The sequence below is a fragment of the Callorhinus ursinus genome, unplaced genomic scaffold, assembly GCF_003265705.2.
Source record: "Callorhinus ursinus isolate GAN/ISIS: 27379988/994484 unplaced genomic scaffold, GSC_fseal_2.0 scaffold16, whole genome shotgun sequence".
Classification (NCBI taxonomy): domain Eukaryota; kingdom Metazoa; phylum Chordata; class Mammalia; order Carnivora; family Otariidae; genus Callorhinus; species Callorhinus ursinus.
Genome location: NW_027397078.1, coordinates 14,417,362 through 14,438,181, shown reverse-complemented (window position 1 = coordinate 14,438,181; position 20,820 = coordinate 14,417,362). Strand labels below are relative to the sequence as shown.

Here is a 20,820-nt window from a genome sequence, read left to right as displayed (position 1 = left end):
AAAAAAAAATCTTCAAAGTCAAGGAAACAATCAACAAAACTAAAGGGCAACATACAGAATGGGAGAAGATATTTGGGAATGACCTATCTGATAAAGAGTTAGTATCTAAAATATATAAAATTAAACAAGTCAACACTCAAAAAACAAATAATCCAATTAAAAACTGGGAAGAGGACATGAACAGACATTTCCCCAAAGAAGACATCCAGATGGCTAACGGACACACAAAAATATGTTCATCATCCTTACCATCAGGGAAATACAAATCAAAACTACAAAGAGATATCACCCCACACCTCTCAGAATGGCTAAAATCAACAACACAAGAAACAACAGGTGTGGGCGAGAATGTGTAAATAAAGGAACACTAGTGCATTGTCAGTGGTAATGCAAACTGGTGCAGCCACAGTGGAATACAATATGGATACTCCTCAATAAGTTAAAAATAGAACTACCCTACAATCCAGTAATCACAGTACTAGGTCTTTACCCAAAGAATACAAAAACACTAATTCAAAGGGATACATGCACCCCAATCTTTATAGCAGCATTATTTACAGTAGGCAAGATATGGAAGCAGCCCAAGTATCCATCAATTGATGAATGGATAAAAAAAGTGGTGTATATATATATACAATGAGATATTACTCAGCTATAAAAAGGAATGAAAATCTTGCCATTTACAAAAACATGGATGAAGCAAGAGAGTATAATGCTAAGCAAAATAAATCAGTCAGAGAAAGACAAATACCATATGATTTCACTCATATATGGAATTTAAGAAATAATACAAATGATCAAAGGGAAAAAGAAAGAGAGATCAGGAAACAGACTGTGAACTATAAAGAACAAACTGATGGTTACCAGAGGGGAGGGGTGTAGGGTTTGGGTTACATAGAGGATTAAGGAATTCACTTGCCATGGTTAACACCAGGTGATGTATGGAACTATTGAATCACTATACTGTACACCTGAAACTAATATAACACTGTAAAAAAGTTACACTTACCTCCAAAAAAGAAAAAGAAAATTGCCAAATGTATCAAAAGTAAAATGGCAAGTTATTTAGTGAATAGAACAAGACTTACACATGAGTGATTTGTAAATACACTCATTTCATTATTCAGTTTAGAGTTTGATTTTGCCCATAGCATCAGTTGTGAAACTAAATCCTGCTTTACCAGTCCATCCTTCTCATAGTTCTCTACTATTTTCCATAGGTCAATGATAACATAAATAGCTAGAAGAACAAGAAGTAAGAGATTTTTAGTTTTTGTACAGCCAATATTTAGCTTGAATGAAGAAATGGGAACAGGGTAGATTTAATATTCCCCAAAACTTCCCACTTATTAATGAAAAGATCTTTTATATGCTCAACATTAACTGTGGCCCATATTTCTTCTAGTAAGTATACAGGAAATATCCTGGATGTTAGCATTTGTGTATAAAAAGTGTAGCATATTGTAATATCACTATGGAATAATTCTTTTTCTCAGTAATATCCCTGAGTCACTATTTTGGGGATTATTATCCTGCCTACATCCTACCTTGCCATGAATAATAAACTTTTATTGTGTTAAGCCATCTAATATTGGTATTTTTAATAACCTCCTGACTTATTACAGCAAGGATACAGACAGGCCTTTATCTTACATTTCTAGAATCTCCTGATCACCACCTGATCATCATGCAAAAAGCCAGCAACTACTCTTTCCGTGGACCTGAATAATGTGATACTCTAGAAGAAAAGCACATGGTATCATGGTGAGGGGTGAAGAAGTTATACCTGAATGAGAAGAGTTTAGGGAACTATGAAGTATCCTGAATGAATAATTTTACACCCATACTTTTATGCAGGAGAAGCAGAATCATGGACACACTTGCATCTGTAGCATAGCAGTGTTACTTCATGTTACTCATTTGGGCCACTGCTGATAGTTCCTGGATGCCTTGGTTGATCAAGCACAGCTACATAAAAGCGATAGCTCACAGTTATTGAACTATGCAGAGTTCCAAGCAATTTTTAAATTATCTCATCTAATCTCCACAAATACAACTATAATATATGTAAATTGTTTTTGTTTCTTCCCAAAATTAAAAATGAAGCAACAAAGTAATTTGCCCAATATCATAAAACTACAAAGAGACAGTGTTGAAATTCAAACCTAGACACGAGAAGCTATGCCCATAACTACTCAAATATTTTCAGTAACCATTCTTGCCAGGGAATAACATTCATATGTCTATTTTACAAAGATACAAGTCTTGATAAAGTTATATTGTTTATTGGAAATTCGGAGGTGCAACCTGACTAAAAAATATATGGCAAAATGTGACCTTCATTCCATTTATAGAGATTGCAATCCAATCTTTAAAAATGTTCCTTCTTGGGGTCCTGGGTGGCTCAGTCGTTAAGCGTCTGCCTTCGGCTCAGGTCGTGATCCCAGGGTCCTGGGATGGAGCCCCGCATCGGGCTCCCTGCTCAGCGGGAAGCCTGCTTCTCCCTCTCCCTCTGCCTGCAGCTCCCCCTGCTTGTACTGTTTCTCACTCTCTCTCTCTGTCAATAAATAAATAAAATCTTTAAAAAAAATGTTCCTGCTTCCTCTTTAAAAATTTTTTTTGACTCGTGCTTGCTTCGGCAGCACATATACTAAAAAATTTTTTTGACTTACAAAAAGCTGTACATAACATATATATAACCTGACAAGTTTGGAGATTTCTCTCTCCTCTTTGTAAATGCTTCTGTATATACTAAATCAAAGAGTGTAGTACACTTGAAAAGTAAGTCATTAAAATATTTATTTATGTGAATTAAAGTATATGTTAATGCTAATAAGATTTAATATAAACATTTATTTAAAAAATATGTAGGACATTCCATCCAATAGTAGCAGACTACATATTCTTCTCAAGCATGCACAGAACATTGTCCAGTATAAATCAGATGATAGGCCACATAACAAGTCTTAGCAAATTTTAAAAGATTAAAATTATACCAACTATCTTTTCTGACCACTGCAGTATGAAACTAGAAAACAACAAGAGGAAAGCTGAAAAAAATCACAAATATGTGGAAATTAAATAACATATTCCTGAAAAATCAATGGGTCAAAGAAACAAACAAAAGAGAAATAAAAAAATATCTTGAAACAAATGAAACACCCTACACACCCTACACAAAGATAAACTCAAAATGGGTGAAAGACCTCCATCAAAATCCTAGAGGAGAACATGGGCAGTAACCTCTTTGACATCGGCCAAAGCAACTTCTTTCAAGATACATCTCCAAAGGCTAGTGAAACAAAAGCAAAAATGAACTTTTGGGACTTCATCAAGATAAAAAGCTTCTGCACAGCAAAGGAAACAGTCAACAAAACAAAGAGGCAACCCACAGAATGAGAGAAGATATTTGCAAATGACACTACAGATAAAGGGCTGGTATCCAAGATCTATAAAGAACTTCTCAAACTCAACACCCAAAAAACAAATAATCAAGTCAAAAAATGGGCAGAAGACATGAACAGACACTTCTCCAAAGAAGACATACAAATGGCTAACGGACACATGAAAAACTGTTCATCATCATTAGCCATCAAGGAAATTCAAATCAAAACCACATTGAGATACCACCCTACACCAGTTAGAATGGTAAAAATTGACAAGGCAAGAAACAACAAATGTTGGAGAGGTTGTGGAGAAAGGGGAACCCTCTTACACCGTTGGTGGGAATGCAAGTTGGTACACTTTGGAAAACAGTGTGGAAGTTCCTCCAAAATTTAAAAATAGAGCTACCCCCTATGACCCAGCAATTGCACTACTGGGTATTTACCCCAAAGACACAGATGTAGTGAAAAGAAGGGCCATATGTACACCAATGTTCATAGCAGCAATGTCCACAATAGCCAAACTGTGGAAAGAACTGAGATGCCCTTCAACAGACGAATGGATAAAGAAGATGTGGTCCATATATACAATGGAATATTACTCAGCCATCAGAAAGGATGAATACCCAATTTTTATATCAACATGGATGGGACTGGAGGAGATTATGCTAAGTGAAATAAGTCAAGCAGAGAAAGTCATTATCATATGGTTTCACTTATTTGTGGAACATAAGGAATAGCATGGAGGACATTAGGAGAAGGAAGGGAAAAATGAAGGGGGGCGGAATCAGAGGGGGAGATGAACCATGAGAGACTATGGACTCTGGGAAACTGAGGGTTTTAGAGGGGAGGCGGGTGGGGGGAATGGGTTAGCCCGTGATGGGTATTAAGGAGGGCACGTACTGCATGGAGCACTGGGTGTTATACGAAAACAATGAATTGTGGATCACTACATCAAAAACTAAGTGATGTATTGTATGGTGACTAACATAACATAATCAAATAAAAACAACTAAAAAAAAGATAATGGAAACAGCATCACGGCTGCATAAGTTGCCATTTCAAATTAATTTCAAGAACCCATTAAAAGGATTTTACACAATGACAAAGTGGGATTTATCCTCAGGATGCAAAGGTGGTTCAAATATATGCAAATAAATAATATGCCACATTAATAGAATGAAAGCTAAAAATCACATGATCATCAGAAAAAGCATCTGACAAAATACAACCACCATTCATGATAAAAAAAAAAAAAGAAAAGAAACCTTGGGGTGCCTGGGTGGCTCAGTTGTTCAGCGTCTGCCTTTGGCTCGGGTCATGATCCCATTGGTCCTGGGATCGAGCCCCGCATCGGGCTCCCTGCTCCACGGGGAGCTTGCTTCTCTCTCTCCCACTCCCCCTGCTTGTGTTCCCTCTCTTGCTGTGTCTCTCTCTGTCAAATAAATAAATAAAGTTTAAAAAAAAAAAAAGAAACCTCAACAGAATGAGTATAGAAGGAGCATACCGCAACGTATTAAAGGCCATATATGACAAACCCACAGCTAACATTATACTCAACAGTGAAAATCTTTTCCTCTAAGGTCAGGAATAAGATAAGAATGCCCACTCTCACCCTCTTATTCAAAACAGTACTAGAAGTCCTAACCAGGACAATTAAGCAAGACAAAGATATAAAAGGCATCAAAATTGGAAAGGAAAAAGTAAAACTGTCATTATTTGCAGATGATACGATTTTATATATAGGAAATCCCAAAAGCTCAACCAGAAACAACTAATCAATAAATTCAAAAAAGTTGCAGGATATAAAATAAACAGATAGAAATCAGTTGTATTTCTATACACTAATAATGAGACATCTGAAAAAGAAATAAAGAAAACTATCCCATTCCCAATAGCATCAAAAACAATTTTGTGATGAACACCGGGTGTTGTATGGAAGTGTTGAATCACTATATTGTACACCTGAAACTAATATTACACAGTATGTTAACTAACTGGAATTTAAATAAAAACTTTAAAAAACCAGTAAAATATATAGGAAAGCATTTAACCAGGAAGTGAAATATCTACAATGAAAAATACCAGACTTTGTTGAAAGAAATCATGGTAGACAAAATTTAATGGAAAGACATCATATTCACGGATCAGAAAACTTAATATTATTAAAATGTCCATACTAGGGGCACCTGGGTGGCTTAGTCAGTTAAGCATCTGCCTTCAGTTCAGGTCATGATTCCAGGGTCCTGGGATCAAGCCCCACATCAGGCTCCTTGCTCAGTGGGGAGTATACTTCTCCCTCTCCCCCTCTCTGCTGCTCCCCTTGCTTATGCTATCTCTCTCTCTCAAATAAATAAAGAAAATCTTTTTAAAAAAGAAATTGATGTATAAAAGAAAAGAAAAGCAGAACTATTTTTGTTTTTTGTTACTAACTCCCATTTTTGATTTGTGACTATGTAATACAAAAAATAAATTCAATTTGAAACATTAGAGAAGGGTACTCCTAGACCTAATTCCACTCACACTCTTCAGAGAAACTACTTTTGATTATTTCTTTTTTAGATATTTTGGTAGTCCTTGTAATATTCTAAAATATATTCTTAATTTATCATCTTTAAGAAGTATTTGTTGATTCCTTCATTGAGAGATGAAGATTTAGCTTAAAGTCCCCTTTCAACTGTCTCCTCCCAATTTTAAAATTTTAAATGGACTTTAAAATTTTTAAAAGTTTTACATTTACAGGAAATTTGAGAAAACAGTACTGAGACAACATCTAATTTCCCCCATTATTAACTTCTTACATTTGTTACAATTAATGAATCGATATTGACATTATTTTAACCAAAATCTATACTTCACTCAGATTTCCTTATTTTTCACCTAATGCCTTAGTTAGATATTAAAAAATGCCATAGACTGGGTGGCTTAAATAACAAACATCTATTTCTCATAGTTCTGTTTTTTTTTACTTATTTTAATTTTTATTGTTATGTTAATCACCATACATTACATCATTAGTTTTTGATGTAGCGTTCCATGATTCATTGTTTGTGCATAACACCCGGTGCTCCATGCAGAATGTGCCCTCTTTAATACCCATCACCAGGCTAACCCATCCCCCCACCCCCTCCCCTCTAGAACCCTCAGTTTGTTTTTCAGAGTCCATCGTGGGAAGTTTAAGATCAAGGTGTTGGCTGATTCAGTTCCTAGTGAGAGCCCTCTTCCTGGTTTGTAGACGGACACCTTCTTGTTCTATCCTCACATGGTGGAGAGGAAGAGACTAAGATCTCTCTCTTGTCTCTCCATACAGGACAGTAATCCCATCCTGAGGGTTCAACCCTCATGACTTAATCACTTCCCAAAAGTCCCTGTAAACTACCACTATCACACTGAGTGTTAGAATTTCAACATATGAATTGGAGGGCAACACAAACATTGAAATCATAATACTCAATGTCCTTTCTCTGTTCCATAGCCCAATGTCCCTTCTCTGTTCCATATCCTACCATCCAGGATACCACACTACATTTAGTTGTCATATTTTCCTATGCTCCTCTTGGCCATGACAGTTTCTAATCTTTGAATTTCCTTGTTTTTAATGACCTGCACTATTTTGAAGAGTACTGGTCAGGTGTTTTCTGGGATGCCAACCTATTGGAAATTTGTAGTAGTGTGTGTGTGTGTGTGTGTGTGTGTGTGTGTGTGTGTGATTAGACTAGCATTGTGGGTTTGGGGGATGTAATGGTTAATTTTATATGTCAACATGACTAATCCATGGGGTGCCCACATATTCATCAGATATTATTCTGGGTGTTTCTGGGAGGAGGTTTTAGGATGAGATTAATATTTGAATTGGCAGACTGAATAAAGCAGATTGTCCTCCCTAATGAGGATGGGCCTTATCTAATCATTTGAAGGCTTGAATACAGCAAAAAGGCTGACCCTTCCCTGAGTAAGGGAGAATTCTTCCTGTCTGCCTTAGAAATGGGATATTGGCTTTTCCTGCCTTCAGACTCAAACTGAAAAAAATCAGTTCATCTTGGGTCTTGAGTCTGCCACCCTTCTTACTAAAACAACAATTTTAATTATCCTGGTTCTCAAGCCTTTGGATTCAAACTGGAACTACACAAGAGCCCTTTTGGATTTCCAGCTTTCAAGCTCACCCTACAGGTCTTGGGACATGTCAGCCTTCATAATCATGTGACCGATTTCCTTATAATAAATGTGTGTGTTCGGGGTGGGGAGGATTGTGGCCTCTTAGTTTTGTTTCTCTGGAGAACCCTAATATAGGAGAGGAAGCCCATATAAGCAAAATGTCATTTTATTAAAGGTACATATTATCAACATGACTTGCCAGTATTCATGTTGACCTCAATAACCTGGCTAAGGTAGTGTCTGTCAGTTCTTCACTATAAAATAACTCTCCTTTTCTTCCCTTTCCATACCATACTCTTTGGAAGGAAGACACTATGCACAGTCCACACTTAAAATGTGGTGAGTTATGCTCCATCTACTTATGGGTAAAGTATCTACATAATTTATTTGGAATTCTGCATGAGAGATTTGTCTCTTCTTTCCCATTTATGTATGGAATAATTTATATCAGTAATACTACTCATGAATATTTATTTAATGCATGGTTTATAATCCAATAATAACTTATTTACATTGAACTTCACATTTTTCCAGCTGTACCATACACTCTTCGACTGTATTTCAAAGGGAGACAGGGCTCCAGGTCATCAATGTGGGTTTGTCTGCTTTTGAGAACTTCCTTACTTTCTAACACTACAAGATGTTCCAGGCTTATATATATTTCCTGCCCCAGTCCTAGAGTCAGACATTTCACCATGGAGCCCTGGTTCCTTATATTGGAAAATGGTATTAGAAAACAAGATCTGGGTGTTAGATGTGCCTGTTGCTACTGGGGCTGCTAATAATAATTTTTAAATCTAGTGATTTGAAAAGGAGAAAGAGATATATGACTAAGCTACTCAACAAAAAAGGGGAACAGTAATGTAAAAATTTTTTAAAGGAAAAAAGAAGCATGAAAACAAAAGGAATTTTCAAGATTAGTACAAACTAATTTGCATAACTAAGCAAATCCACTTTAGAACATAAATTAAACACATAAATAACTCTGAAAGAAATTGCCAAAGTAGACCCCAGAAGAGAAATAAACCAATTTCTACATAATAAATAGTAAAAACTATCAAAGACCTACACTCTCACTCCACCTAAAAAACAAGACAGGTAAAAAAAACAAAACAAAACAAAAAAACAAGACAGGTAAAGAGAATTGCACAAGATAATTCCACAATACGTTTAAAGAAACAAAGTATTAATGATATTAAAACTCTTCAAGGGAACAGAATAGAAAAACCTATAATTGTTCTTAATAAAGCAAGTAAATAAAAAATTGATAAAAATATAATTATACATAAATATTATACAAATATTTTGCTTATCAATATAAAAATAAAATACAATGGAAATAGAAATGCTAATGTATCACAAATAAATGCACTTATTTCAGGTTTGCAAGGATGGACCTTGTAATTTTTTTTATAATTTATTTTTATAATTAAGTACATTAATCCCTTACCAAAGATTGTGAAAAGGCGTTTTACAAAATTCCCACCATTACCTTACTATTTGGCAGAAATAGAGGTCTTATTTCTTATAATTAAATATGAAAAACAAATTAAAATTTTAAGAATTAGAAAGACAGAGATGAAATAATCTTTGCATATATTATATGTAGAACACAAAACAACACAATAAAAACCACTATAAACAACAAAAATCAATAAAATGTATACACAAAAATAGCCAGTTATAAATTATAATGGTAATAAAGTATAAAACATAATTTGAAACAAAGAGTAATAATAAAATTCTTTGGAATTAACATGGAATGTGTTAAACATATGAAAAAAATCTTTAAAACACTCTTGAAGGATATAAAATTTAGACTGTGACAAATTGAAATACCAATCATGTTCTTGGACAGAAATATCGAGCATAATACAGTCACCAGTACTCCCTAAGTTATAAATTCTACCCAATTAAAATAAAAATATTTTTATGAAAGTAAACAGGTTTCTGTGAAAGTACATATAGAAAAATGAGGAATTCGGAATAATAAGAAAATTCTGAAAGAATATTATATTGTGGAGGAGGGGGCTAAACTTACCAAATCCCAAAACCGATTATAATGCCTTATAATTTCATCAATAAGACTTTGGTGTATGTACTAGAGTCCATTTATATTTGAATGCTGATAGTTTTCAGGCCCCACACTTCCCCTTTCAACTTTTGTTGCACATTTGCACTGATTTTTTTTAAAAAGTCCATCTACTCCCTTCCTGAGCACCTGCAGAAAGTTCAAAAAATGCAGACCTCAGGAATCCTCACCCTGGTACCACCCTCTAATCACAAAAACAAAATAAAACAAACAACAATAACAAAAAATAAAACAGGCTCACTCACCCCTCCCTTTCAGAAGACCTCAATATGCAAGTAATAAACTTTTTCAAATTCTTTTGGGGTCTACGTGACATCATCAGTCTTAATAACCAAACCAAATTTGAACGGGTGGGGGTCCATCCTACCTCCTTAAGGCAAGAAAGCACAATAAGTATATGTAGATAAACAGGCAATTTTTTAAAAAAATGTAACAGCTTTATTGAGATATAATTCACATACTGCATAATTCACCTATTGAAAGAGTACAATTCTGTATTTTTAGTATATTCACCGAGTTGTGTAACCATCACATCAATTTTATAATATTTCAAAAAGAAACCCCATACCACCTATTAGCAGTGACTCTTCATTCTCCTCTAACTCCCCTAGCCCTAGAAAACCAGTAATCCACTTTCTGTCCCTATAGATTTATCTATTCTGGACATTTCATATAAATAGAATCATACAATAGATAGTCTTTTGTGACTGTTTTGTTTCATTTAGCATAATATTTTCAAGGTTCATCCTTGTTGTAGTATATATCAGTATTTCATTCTTTTTATCGCCAAATAAGATTCTGTTTTATATTAAATTTTTATTAATTTATATTTAATATAAAATTTATATTAAATTTTATATTAAAGTTTGTTTATCCATTCATCAGGTGATAAACATTTGGGTTGTTTATGCCTTTTGGCTATTGTAAGTATTGCTGATATGAACATGTGTGTACAAGGTCTTTTTGTGACCATATGTTTCCAAATCTCTAGAAATGGAATTGCTGGGTTATATAGTAACTCCACGTTTAACCTTTTAAGGTATTGTCAGCTTGTTTTCCAGTGTTTGTACCATTTTACTTCCCTAACGGCAGCATGTGAAAGTTCCAATTCTTCCATATCCTTGCCAACACTTATCTGTCTTTAGATTATGTCTGTCCTAGTTAGATATGAAGTGGTATTTCACTGTGTATTTGATTTGCATTTCCCTGATGGCTAATGATATTCAGCATCTTTTCATGTGCTAGGAGGACATTTGTGTAGCTTCTCTGTAGAAATGTCTATTTAAGACTTTAGCTCTCTTTTTAAAGTGGGTGGTTTGTCTTTTTTTATTATTGTTGTTGTCTTTTTTATTATTGGGTTGTAAAAGTTCTTTATATATTCTAGATGTAAGTCTATTATCAGATATATGATTTGCAGATATTTTTCCCATTCTGTGAGTTGTCTTTTCATTTTATTGATGGTATCTTTTGAACCACAGAAGTCTAAGTTTCATAAAATCCAATTTATCCATTTCTTTCTTTTATCCATTTCTTTGTGTTTTTGGTGTCACACATGAGAAGGCTCTACCTAACCTAAGATCAAGAAGATTTATTTCTCTGATTTCTTCTAAGATTTCTACAGCTTTAACTCTTGCATAAAGATCTGTAACCCATTTTGAGTTAATTTTTGTGTATGTTATGAGGGAGCAGTCCAACTTCATTCTTTGACATGTGTATATACAATTACTGCAGCAATAATTTTGGAAAAGACTACTCTGTTCCATTGAATTGCCTTCGTACTCTTGTTGAAAATCAATTGACTATAAATACGAGTGTCCATTCTGCAATCTTAATTCAATTCCTTTGATCTATAGGTCCATCTTTGTAATAGTACCACACTATCTTGATTATGGTAGCTTTGTATTTAAGTTTGAAATATGAAAGTGTGAGCCTTCCAACTTTAATCTTCCTTGGCTATTGTTAGTCCCTTGAATTTTCTTATGAATTTTATGACAAGTTTGTCAATTTTTTCAAAGAAGCCTTTGGTATTTAAATAGGGATCATGGTCAATCAATGGATCAATTTTTTTTTAAGATTTTATTTATTTATTTGACAGAGAGTGAGAGAGAGAGTGGCAGGCAGAAGGAGAGGGAGAAGCAGGCTCCCTGAAGAGCAGGGAGCCCAATGTGGGGCTCGATCCTAGGACCCTGGGATCATGATCTGAGCCACCCAGGCACCACACAATGGATCCATTTGAAAGAGTACTGCCATTTTAACAATATTAAGTCATCTGATGGATTAACATAGGATGTCTTCCTATTTATTTGGGTCTTCTTATATCCTTCAAAATTTTTTGTAGTTTTTAGAAGACAAATTTTCACTTTCTTTATTAAACTTATTCCTAAGTATTTTGTTCTTTCTAATGCTATTTTAAACGGAATTATTTTCTTAGTTTCACTTTTTACTGTTCATTGTTAGTGTTTAGAAATACAATTAGTGCTTATATATTGCTCTTATATCCTTCAAACTTACTGAACCAGTGTATTAGTTAGAAAAGTTTTTGAGTGGATTCCTTAGAATTTTGTATGTACAAGATCAAGTGACCTGCAACTAGAAATAGTTACATTTATTCTTTCCTAATCTGGATGCCTTTTTTTTTCTTACCTAATTTCCCTCCAATGTTAATGCAAGTAGCAAGGGTGGACTGCAACCTTGTTTTGTTGCTGATTTTAGAAGGAAAATATTCAGGATGTCACCACTGTATGTTCTAACTAATCACCACGAACTTCACGGCTTAAAACAACAGAAATTTATTGTCTTTCAGTTCTGGGGGTCACAAGTCTTAAATGTTTCTCACTGGGCTTAAATCAGAATGCTGCAGAGCTACATTCCTTTCAGGAAGCTCTAGGTAAAAAATCAATGTTCTTTTCTTTTTCAGATTCTAGAGTCTCCTATTATTGCTTGGCCCATGCCCTCTTCCATTTTCAAAGCTAGCAATGGCCAATCAAGCAATTCTCATATCATGTACATCTGACACAGACTTTTGCCTCCCTTCTCCACATTTAAGGATTCTGTGGTTACATTGGGCCCATAGAGATAAGCCAGGATGTCTCCCTATTTTAAGGTCAGCTGTTTAGCAACCTTAACTCCATCTGCAAATTTAATTATTTGTTGCCATGTAATGTAATTAGGCTGGCCATTGTTCTGCCTACCACAGTCTGTTTTCTGGCACTTGAAAATCCATGTCTTTCCTGCATGCAAAATATCTTTGCTTTATCCCAACGTGCTCCCAAATATCAATAAATTGCAGCACCAATGCAAAGTCCAAAATCTCATCTAAATCTTGTCACCTCAAAAGTCTCAAATCTAATAATCTAACCCATTTAAATCAGGTATGGGTAAGGCTCTGGGTATAATCTTTCTTGAGGCACAATTCTCCATATGTAATCCTGTAAACTTAAAAATCAAGTTACCTGCTCACAAAATACCCTTGTGGGAAGGTATAGAATAATAACTATAGACATATGCATTAAAAACGGAAGAAAATGGAAATTATTAAAGGAGTCACCCATCTCAGCAAATTGAAAATCTAGCAGGGCAAATTCCATTTGGTTTCAAGGCCTGGGAATAATCCTCTGTGATTTTTGGGTCTGCAATCTGACCTTAAGGCTCCTCTCTCTGAGTCATTCTTCCTTTTTCATAAAGGGTAACTCGTGTTTGCAGCTGGTTAATTTTTATCAGTCTGTTTACCATCTGTAGTATTTTGTGAGTACAATAACCATCTTTTATTTTGGCTCTGTCACACTTTTAATCCTAGCTGGCAGTGTTTCTGCTAGTATAAAATTCTCAAGAACCTTATGGGTTACCCACATATGTCACAAGAATTCATTCCTTTTGACAAGAGACTCCTCCATAGATTTTTCTTCAATACTTCCATCTCTATTTTTGGCTTCTACTAGGATGGCTGAAGGATTGTATGTATCACAAACTTTTCAATATCTTAAAACACAACTCAATACTCTGTCATTTTGGTCTTTCAAAGGTATTAGCAAAAACTTTCCAGCCACACACTGTTTTTACATTAGAGCACTCTTTTATAACAGTGATTCTTAATTTTAGCATCTTTTGCAATCAGGACAAGTGAAGAATTTCCCAAATCATAAAGTCTTGGTTCCTTTTTGTTTAACAGTTCTTCCCTCAATTTATCTTTCTCCTCTTACATTTTACTATAAACAAGGAAATACTAGACTTTGCCTTCAAAACTTTACTAGGAAATCTCAGCTAAATAGTCAACTTCAGCACAGAAACTTCTGCTCTCCTCATAACTAAAGGGCACAATTCTGCTAAATTTTCCATCACTATATAATAAAGATTCCCTCTCCTCCATTTTCCAATAACATGTTCTTCATTCTCTTCTACATCTTCAACAGCAGAACTTTTAACATCCATATTTCTATCATCAGTCTGTTTTTGATTAAATAGTCTCTAATATGTTTTCTCTACCAAACTCCTCATGTCCTTCTAAGTTCTCAATAGCAAAGGTGTTAACATCTATATTTCTACTAACAATCTGTTCAAGACAATGTAGGCATTTTCTATCATGCTTCTCAAAATTTTCCATCCTCTGCCCACTGCTCAACTGCAAAGCTATATAAACAATGTTAGGTAAGTGTTACATTAGCACCCCACTTCCAGATACCAAAATCCATATTAGTTTCCATTAACCCAGTAATTAGAACTCACCAAGTTAATTAAACAGTTACATGAAGCAGTGCCTTTACATAACAGTATCTAACCAGAAAAGTAGAGTTACCCTAAGGGTAGTCTTTAAAGTCTAGGGCTAAAACAGCCAAATATATATCACTGAAGGAGAGGCCATCTCTCAAACAATGCCCCCCTTTCCATGCTGCAGTCCAGAGGAAATTCATAACCTAATTCTAAAAAACACATTTACTAATCCCATGGTATGCAGGTCCATCAATGTACCTCCTTGCATTTTGTCATACTAATGACCACACTACATAAAACTTACTGTTGAAGACAATATGACTCTATATCATACTATCCCTGTGAAATTAATGCATAAAAAATTGCTACTTGTCTCTATCCCAAATCCACAATTTCCTATGACTTATGGTTTTCACTCTTACTATTTTGTGCAGCATCAAAACCTGCACTATCGCTCCAAACCAATCAGAAACTGGAGGAGCTGCAGAACATCTATTGATTTCTGTAAGACATATTTTAGTACACAAAGTATCAACACAAACTTTGTCCTAATACACCCCAGTCACAAGGAGAAAGTCCAGACTCAGAAAATATTTACACCATCCAAATTTTCAAACCCTGGAAACCAATTTATCAGATTGCTCAAGTTTATAAAAGTAGTCAGCTACATTACAGTTTTCAAAAATTTCTTCCAACTATTCCTATCCATAGAATTTAACAACCCTCCATACCTCATCATTCAGCACCAACATTCATTCACCCAATACAACATATGATGAAGGACAAGAAGCCATAATATATAAATATGATGTGATATTGCACTAAATTCACAACCATTTTAACATATGTAACAATGGAAAAGATACAGATCAACAGTCTGGTCAAGATACTCAACTCCCTGTGCCACTCTGACTAGACTGAAGGAATGTGAGAGAGTAAAGTTTTCAGCTCTATTTTTGGCTTCTTTAAGCCTTAAAACCCCCTTCCTGTATCAAGTTTCTGACAAGTATGATTCCAACAGATTTTGTCCTACCTACATTATTTGGTCAATCTTTATTCAAATATAAATCCTGCCCCAGTGATCTCTATCCCTTAGAATCATTGTTTGTTTATGGCTCCTCATTATCTCTGAACTGACATAACACAGCCTAGAGAAGAATGCATAGCATAGAAAGAAATAGAAGCTACAGTTCAATTTTCCCCCTAGAAAAGAGCTCTGTGAGTATGCTCTTTTTTTTTTTTTTTGGCTTTTTAATTTAATTTTATTATGTTATGTTAGTGAGTATGCTCTTGAGTGGAGAAATAAATACTGAGCAACATGAATGTTTCTTTTTAATCTGATATATTATTTTTCTGTGTATCATATTCCAACTGATATGAAAATAGAAATAAAAATATGCAATCTAGATGTAGTCTTCAGGACCAGATTCAAATATAGATCAAAGTACAAGTTTGTTATTCAATAACAAATATTTGTTTCATTAAAATCCTCAAATGTGTGGACTGAAATTTCAGCTTTACTTAGTTTACTAAAGGTTTTATGAAATACTCAAATTGTAAATTTAAAATTTAAACTACCTTCGGCAGTGCTGCCAATGCCCCGGCAGAGAAGCTGAGGTCATCATCAAATTTGAAATATTTAAAGTGGATACAAAACTGTTTCAGCAATGCAGACAATTAAGGGCATTGTTGTGGGTGATGGTGCCGTTGGTAAAAACATGTCTCCTGATATCCTACACAACAAACAAATTTCCATCTACATATGTACCGACTGTTTTTAACAACTATGCAGTCACAGTTATGATTGGTGGAGAGCCATATACTCTTGGACTTTTTAATACTGCAGGGCAAGAAGATTATGACAGACTATGGCCACTGAGTTATCCGCAAAGAAATGTATTTCCAGTCTGTTTTTCAATGGTCTCTCCATAATCATTTGAAAATGTGAAGGAAAGATGGGTGCCTGAGATAACTCACCACTGTCCAAAGACTCCTTTCTTGCTTGTTGGGACCCAAATTGATCTCTGAGATGACCTCTGTACGAATGAGAAACTTGCCAAGAACAAACAGAAGCCTATCACTCCAGAGACTGCTGAAAAGCTGGCCCATGACCTGAAGGCAGTCGAGTATGTGGAATGTTCTGCACTCACATGGAAAAGCCTAAAGAATGTATTTGATGAAGCAATACTGGCTGCCCTGGAGCCTCCCGAACCGAAGAAGAGCCGCAGGTGTGTGCTGCTGTGAACATCTCTCCAGAGCCCTTTCCGCACAGCTAGTATCAGCATTGTACTAAAAACAATGTTAAATCAAACTAAAGATTAAAGATTAAAATTCATTTTTGCAAAAATGACAAATGCCCTGCACCTACCCACATGCACTCGTGTGAGAAGGCCCATAGGTATGGTCCCCTTCCCCCTCTCAGTACTAGTTAATTTGAGTAATTGTGTATTGTCAGAAAAGTGATTAGTACATTTCTGTTTTGTCATTTCAAAAAAAATTATTATTTTTTTTGTTTAAAAGCAAGGCTTGCTTGTGATGACTCTGTAACAGACTAATTTGGGTTGTTGAAGCTGCTCCTGGGCTCCATCCACTCTAGAAAATGATCTGGGACATTAGGTTTGTTTATCCCCCCCTTTTTTTGCTGGGGAGCAGGGTGCAGGAGTGTGTGGGGGGTTTGTTTTTATTTAGTCATGTTTTTAAAATTCATTTACCGTTGGACAACCCTTAAGGGGAGGAGGATAGATTGATTCTACATTCCACTTCCTAGATCTAGTTTAGAAAACTTGTTCCCCACCTGGTGCTCTTAGGAAGGAGTATAGTAAATGCCTCATTTAATAACATACTCCTTTTTGAAAGTTGCCTTTTCTCTCCACCCTTGATTAGGTCCAGTATTGGATGAAACTCACGAGAGTGGGTAGAAACTGTCTTGCTCCTCCTCTTTTCTATGATCCACTATATATGTGACTGTGACTTTCAAAGAAATTTGTTTGCCATTTGCTGATTTTTTTTAATTAATTTCTAACTTCTTTCACTGATAAATGAAAAAAGGTACTGCACCTTTTGAAATACACCAAATGGACTGAGTACATAATTAAAAAGCATTTTTCTCTGTCAAATAAATATAAAAAATAAAATTTAAACTATCTTCAACACAATACAGACACATGCACACTTAAAATAAAGAAATAAAATTTCTAGTAATGATTATATAAAGTCCACACCTGCAACAGACTGTGTGTTAAGGTGCAAGATCCAATGATGATATTACCATACAAATCATGAGTTTCAAATTCAATATTAAGAAGAAAAATGTTCACAAATACATCCTAAGTTCTTTTATCATTTTATCTGAAATAAATATGTAAAAGAACCATACAGAAATTCCAACATTAGTAAGCACTGGGGTGTTTTGCTCCTAATTGGTTTTCCTGAGTGTTTTAAGTTAAATGGGTTCTTAAAAATATTTTATTATGATATACATATATTGTCAGTAATATTAAAGCAAACCAAATAGTAGGAATATCAGTTAAGATTCTGTGTTCTTGGTTATCCTCTTCCGTTCCTCTAAAATGAGAATTATGTAAGTCTACCAGTGCTGAGATTCTAACAAGTGGATAGCAGTTTAAGAGTAAAATTTTCTGGGTGATTGGGTGGCTCAGTCAGTTAAGCACCTGCCTTTGGCTCGGGTCATGATCCCAGGGTCCTGGGATGGAGGCCCACATGGGGCTCCCTGCTCCACAGGGACTCTGCTTCTCCCTGTGCCCCTCCTCTGACTCATTCTATCAATATCTCTCTCTCTCAAGTAAAGCTTTCTTTTTTCCCAGGAGTGTGGGTGGGGTCTATAATTTCTTCACCTGAAATATTTCTACTTTTTGAAATAGTTTTATTTTAGCATATATTATTTGAAAATATAGCACACATATTTCATAAGATAGTTTAACAAATAGTTATTAAACAATCATGAAACCACCATTCAAGTCAAAAACAGTATCACCAATCAGCCAGAAAGTCGCCATTTATCCCTTCCTGATGTGAACAACTTCCTCAACTTATCCTGTTACTTTGGTAGTAATTTCCTTACTATCATTATCATTTTGCAACCAGTGATGCACCACTAACTGATATTTTATTTCTGTGGTAACAAAACAAAAGTATGCATTGTTTTGTGTCTCTTTCCTTCAATAATATGTTACTAAGATTCAACAAGTGGTGTGTATCTATAGTTCATTCATTTTCATCAATAAATATATTCCAATTTCACTATGTTTACCCAATGTGTTTTTCCATTCCACAGTCAAAGACTGGGATGTTTCCAGGTTTCGGTTATTAAATTTAATGTTAGGAATACTCTGTGAATGTGTATCTAGTATATATGTGTACTTAGTCTCTAGGGTAGCACTATCTAATGTAACTCCTGCACTGATTGAAATGTTCTATTTGCACCATCCAGTAGAGTAGCCAGTAGCCACTTGTGGTTTTTGAGCATTTCAAATGTGGCTAGTGACAATGGGGGATTGAATGGTTTATTTTATTTTATTTCATTTCACTCTAATTAAATTTACATTTAAATAGAGACATGTGAATAGTAGCTACCACTGGACAGCATAGATGAACTCTACCGTTATGTTAGCATTAATGACCACAAGGGTTGAGGGGTGGAAAAACTACTTCTGATTGATGTCAAGAAACAGTCAGATGAACAGAGAGCTTATATGGCAGTCTTACAAACAATTCCTTACTTCTTGTAATATCAAATATCTCTGAAAATAGGACCCAAAATTAACTGTGTTATATGTAGAATTACAATGAGAATGTAATTTACAGATTGTCAAGTTTCTAATGTGAAATTGATAGCAACAATTGAAAATGATAAAGACTTTAAAAGTTGGAATGTGGATCTCTGGAGAAATAAAACGAAAAAGATATGACACAAATTTCCAAGTCTCTCTGATGTTCCCTTGCTGTAGGAAGCAGGCCCTCCTTCTGTGAATAAAGAGACGAGGCTTCACTTATGTTAAGGTAATATAATAACATCAACTGAGGCAATTGTCTTGCAGGAGGAAGCATATTCTGCTCAAGCTCCATCACAACCACTCTTTATTAATTCTAGAACTATAAATAGAGTTAGACACTGGCCTATTCTGGAGAATAAGTGCTAAGTCAGTCCCAGGAAGAAATAATTGTACTCAAAAAATATTTCAGAAATGTGGAAAATATTTGCAAAAGCAGATTCTAAGGGAAACTTTGGTCTAAGCCAAGTAAGATATTTTAAATTATTGGACCAGCCTGAATTTGTTGATATGGATACATCTACCAAAATTGGGGATTAAATATATTAAGGTGAACTGGAAGTGGCTTTAAGAAATTACTTGATTGGTTAAGTGAAACATGGATTTGCAATGGCTTACATTCACTGAAGCTGAGATACTAGAACTTTCAGAGCATACTGTAGAAGAAATAATAAGAGGTTATAGAGATAGGGATACTGTAGTAGATTTATCATCTGTATCCTATATATCCACCCCAAACACTATAACCTTTGAGAGGGCCCAGAAGACACACCCTTAACTAAGACATTGTGAAATACCTTCAGATGGGAGCATCAACTTCTTGGAAATGTTCTATACTAGCTTTCTTCTATATAATGCAAAGAGGAGAAGATGCCACCATTGAACAAGTTTCCCTATTTCAGTGGGGATTATGGTATTCCAGAGTGACAAAGGTCAAACATTTAACTATCAGAGACAAGGTTGGTGCACTTAACAAAACACGCAGCAGGAACAAACCTGTAATCACAATATTTTGACCTATGGGATCTTTGGCAGTAGCTTATTAATCATATAAATTTTATAGATGGCAGTCTATGAACATATTGCTTCATCTCTAAAACAGAGAAATGTCTACATCTTGTAACCAGAATCCTGACTTGAGTTGCCAAAATGGAAAGTCACTCACTTCCCAGACTTAAGTTCACAGACCTAAAGCCCTATGACTGATGAAGAGGCCAGGCCTCCTTGAGAAAGAGCCCTGAAGGACTGCGACTCTTCAAGCCTTCCCCAAAATGATCTATAGCCATTTGCAAAGGTTATTTTATAGTGGAAAAGGGAAAATATCCATATGTTTCATGGATTACTAGATATTGATCTGAATTGACAATAATTTCCAGACACAAAAGCAAATGTCACTCTGGTCTATTAGGCAAAGTGCAAATATCCAAGTCAAGTGATAAAAGTAGAATCGGCCCAAGTCAGTCTCCTATAGAGCCAGTAGAAGAAAAACTCAGCTTGTGGCTACTTTTTCCAGTTCTTGAATATGTAATTGTCTCCATGAACCATGGGTGACAGTTATACTAGGAAGGGCTAAATTCAGGCCTCCTGACTTCTTTTCTCTACCAGGAAAATAAACCAAAAGCAATTCTGATTCCCAGAGGAAACTACTATTAGTCCTACCATCAAAGACTTGAAAAATACACATTCAATTTAA

At 35.1% G+C, this 20,820-nt stretch overlaps 1 pseudogene; it reads left to right on the top strand.

Moving 5' to 3' along the window:
• The first annotated feature begins 16,004 nt into the window (after positions 1-16,004).
• Positions 16,005-16,629, top strand: LOC112812788 (cell division control protein 42 homolog; annotated as a pseudogene).
• Positions 16,630-20,820: the final 4,191 nt, after the last annotated feature.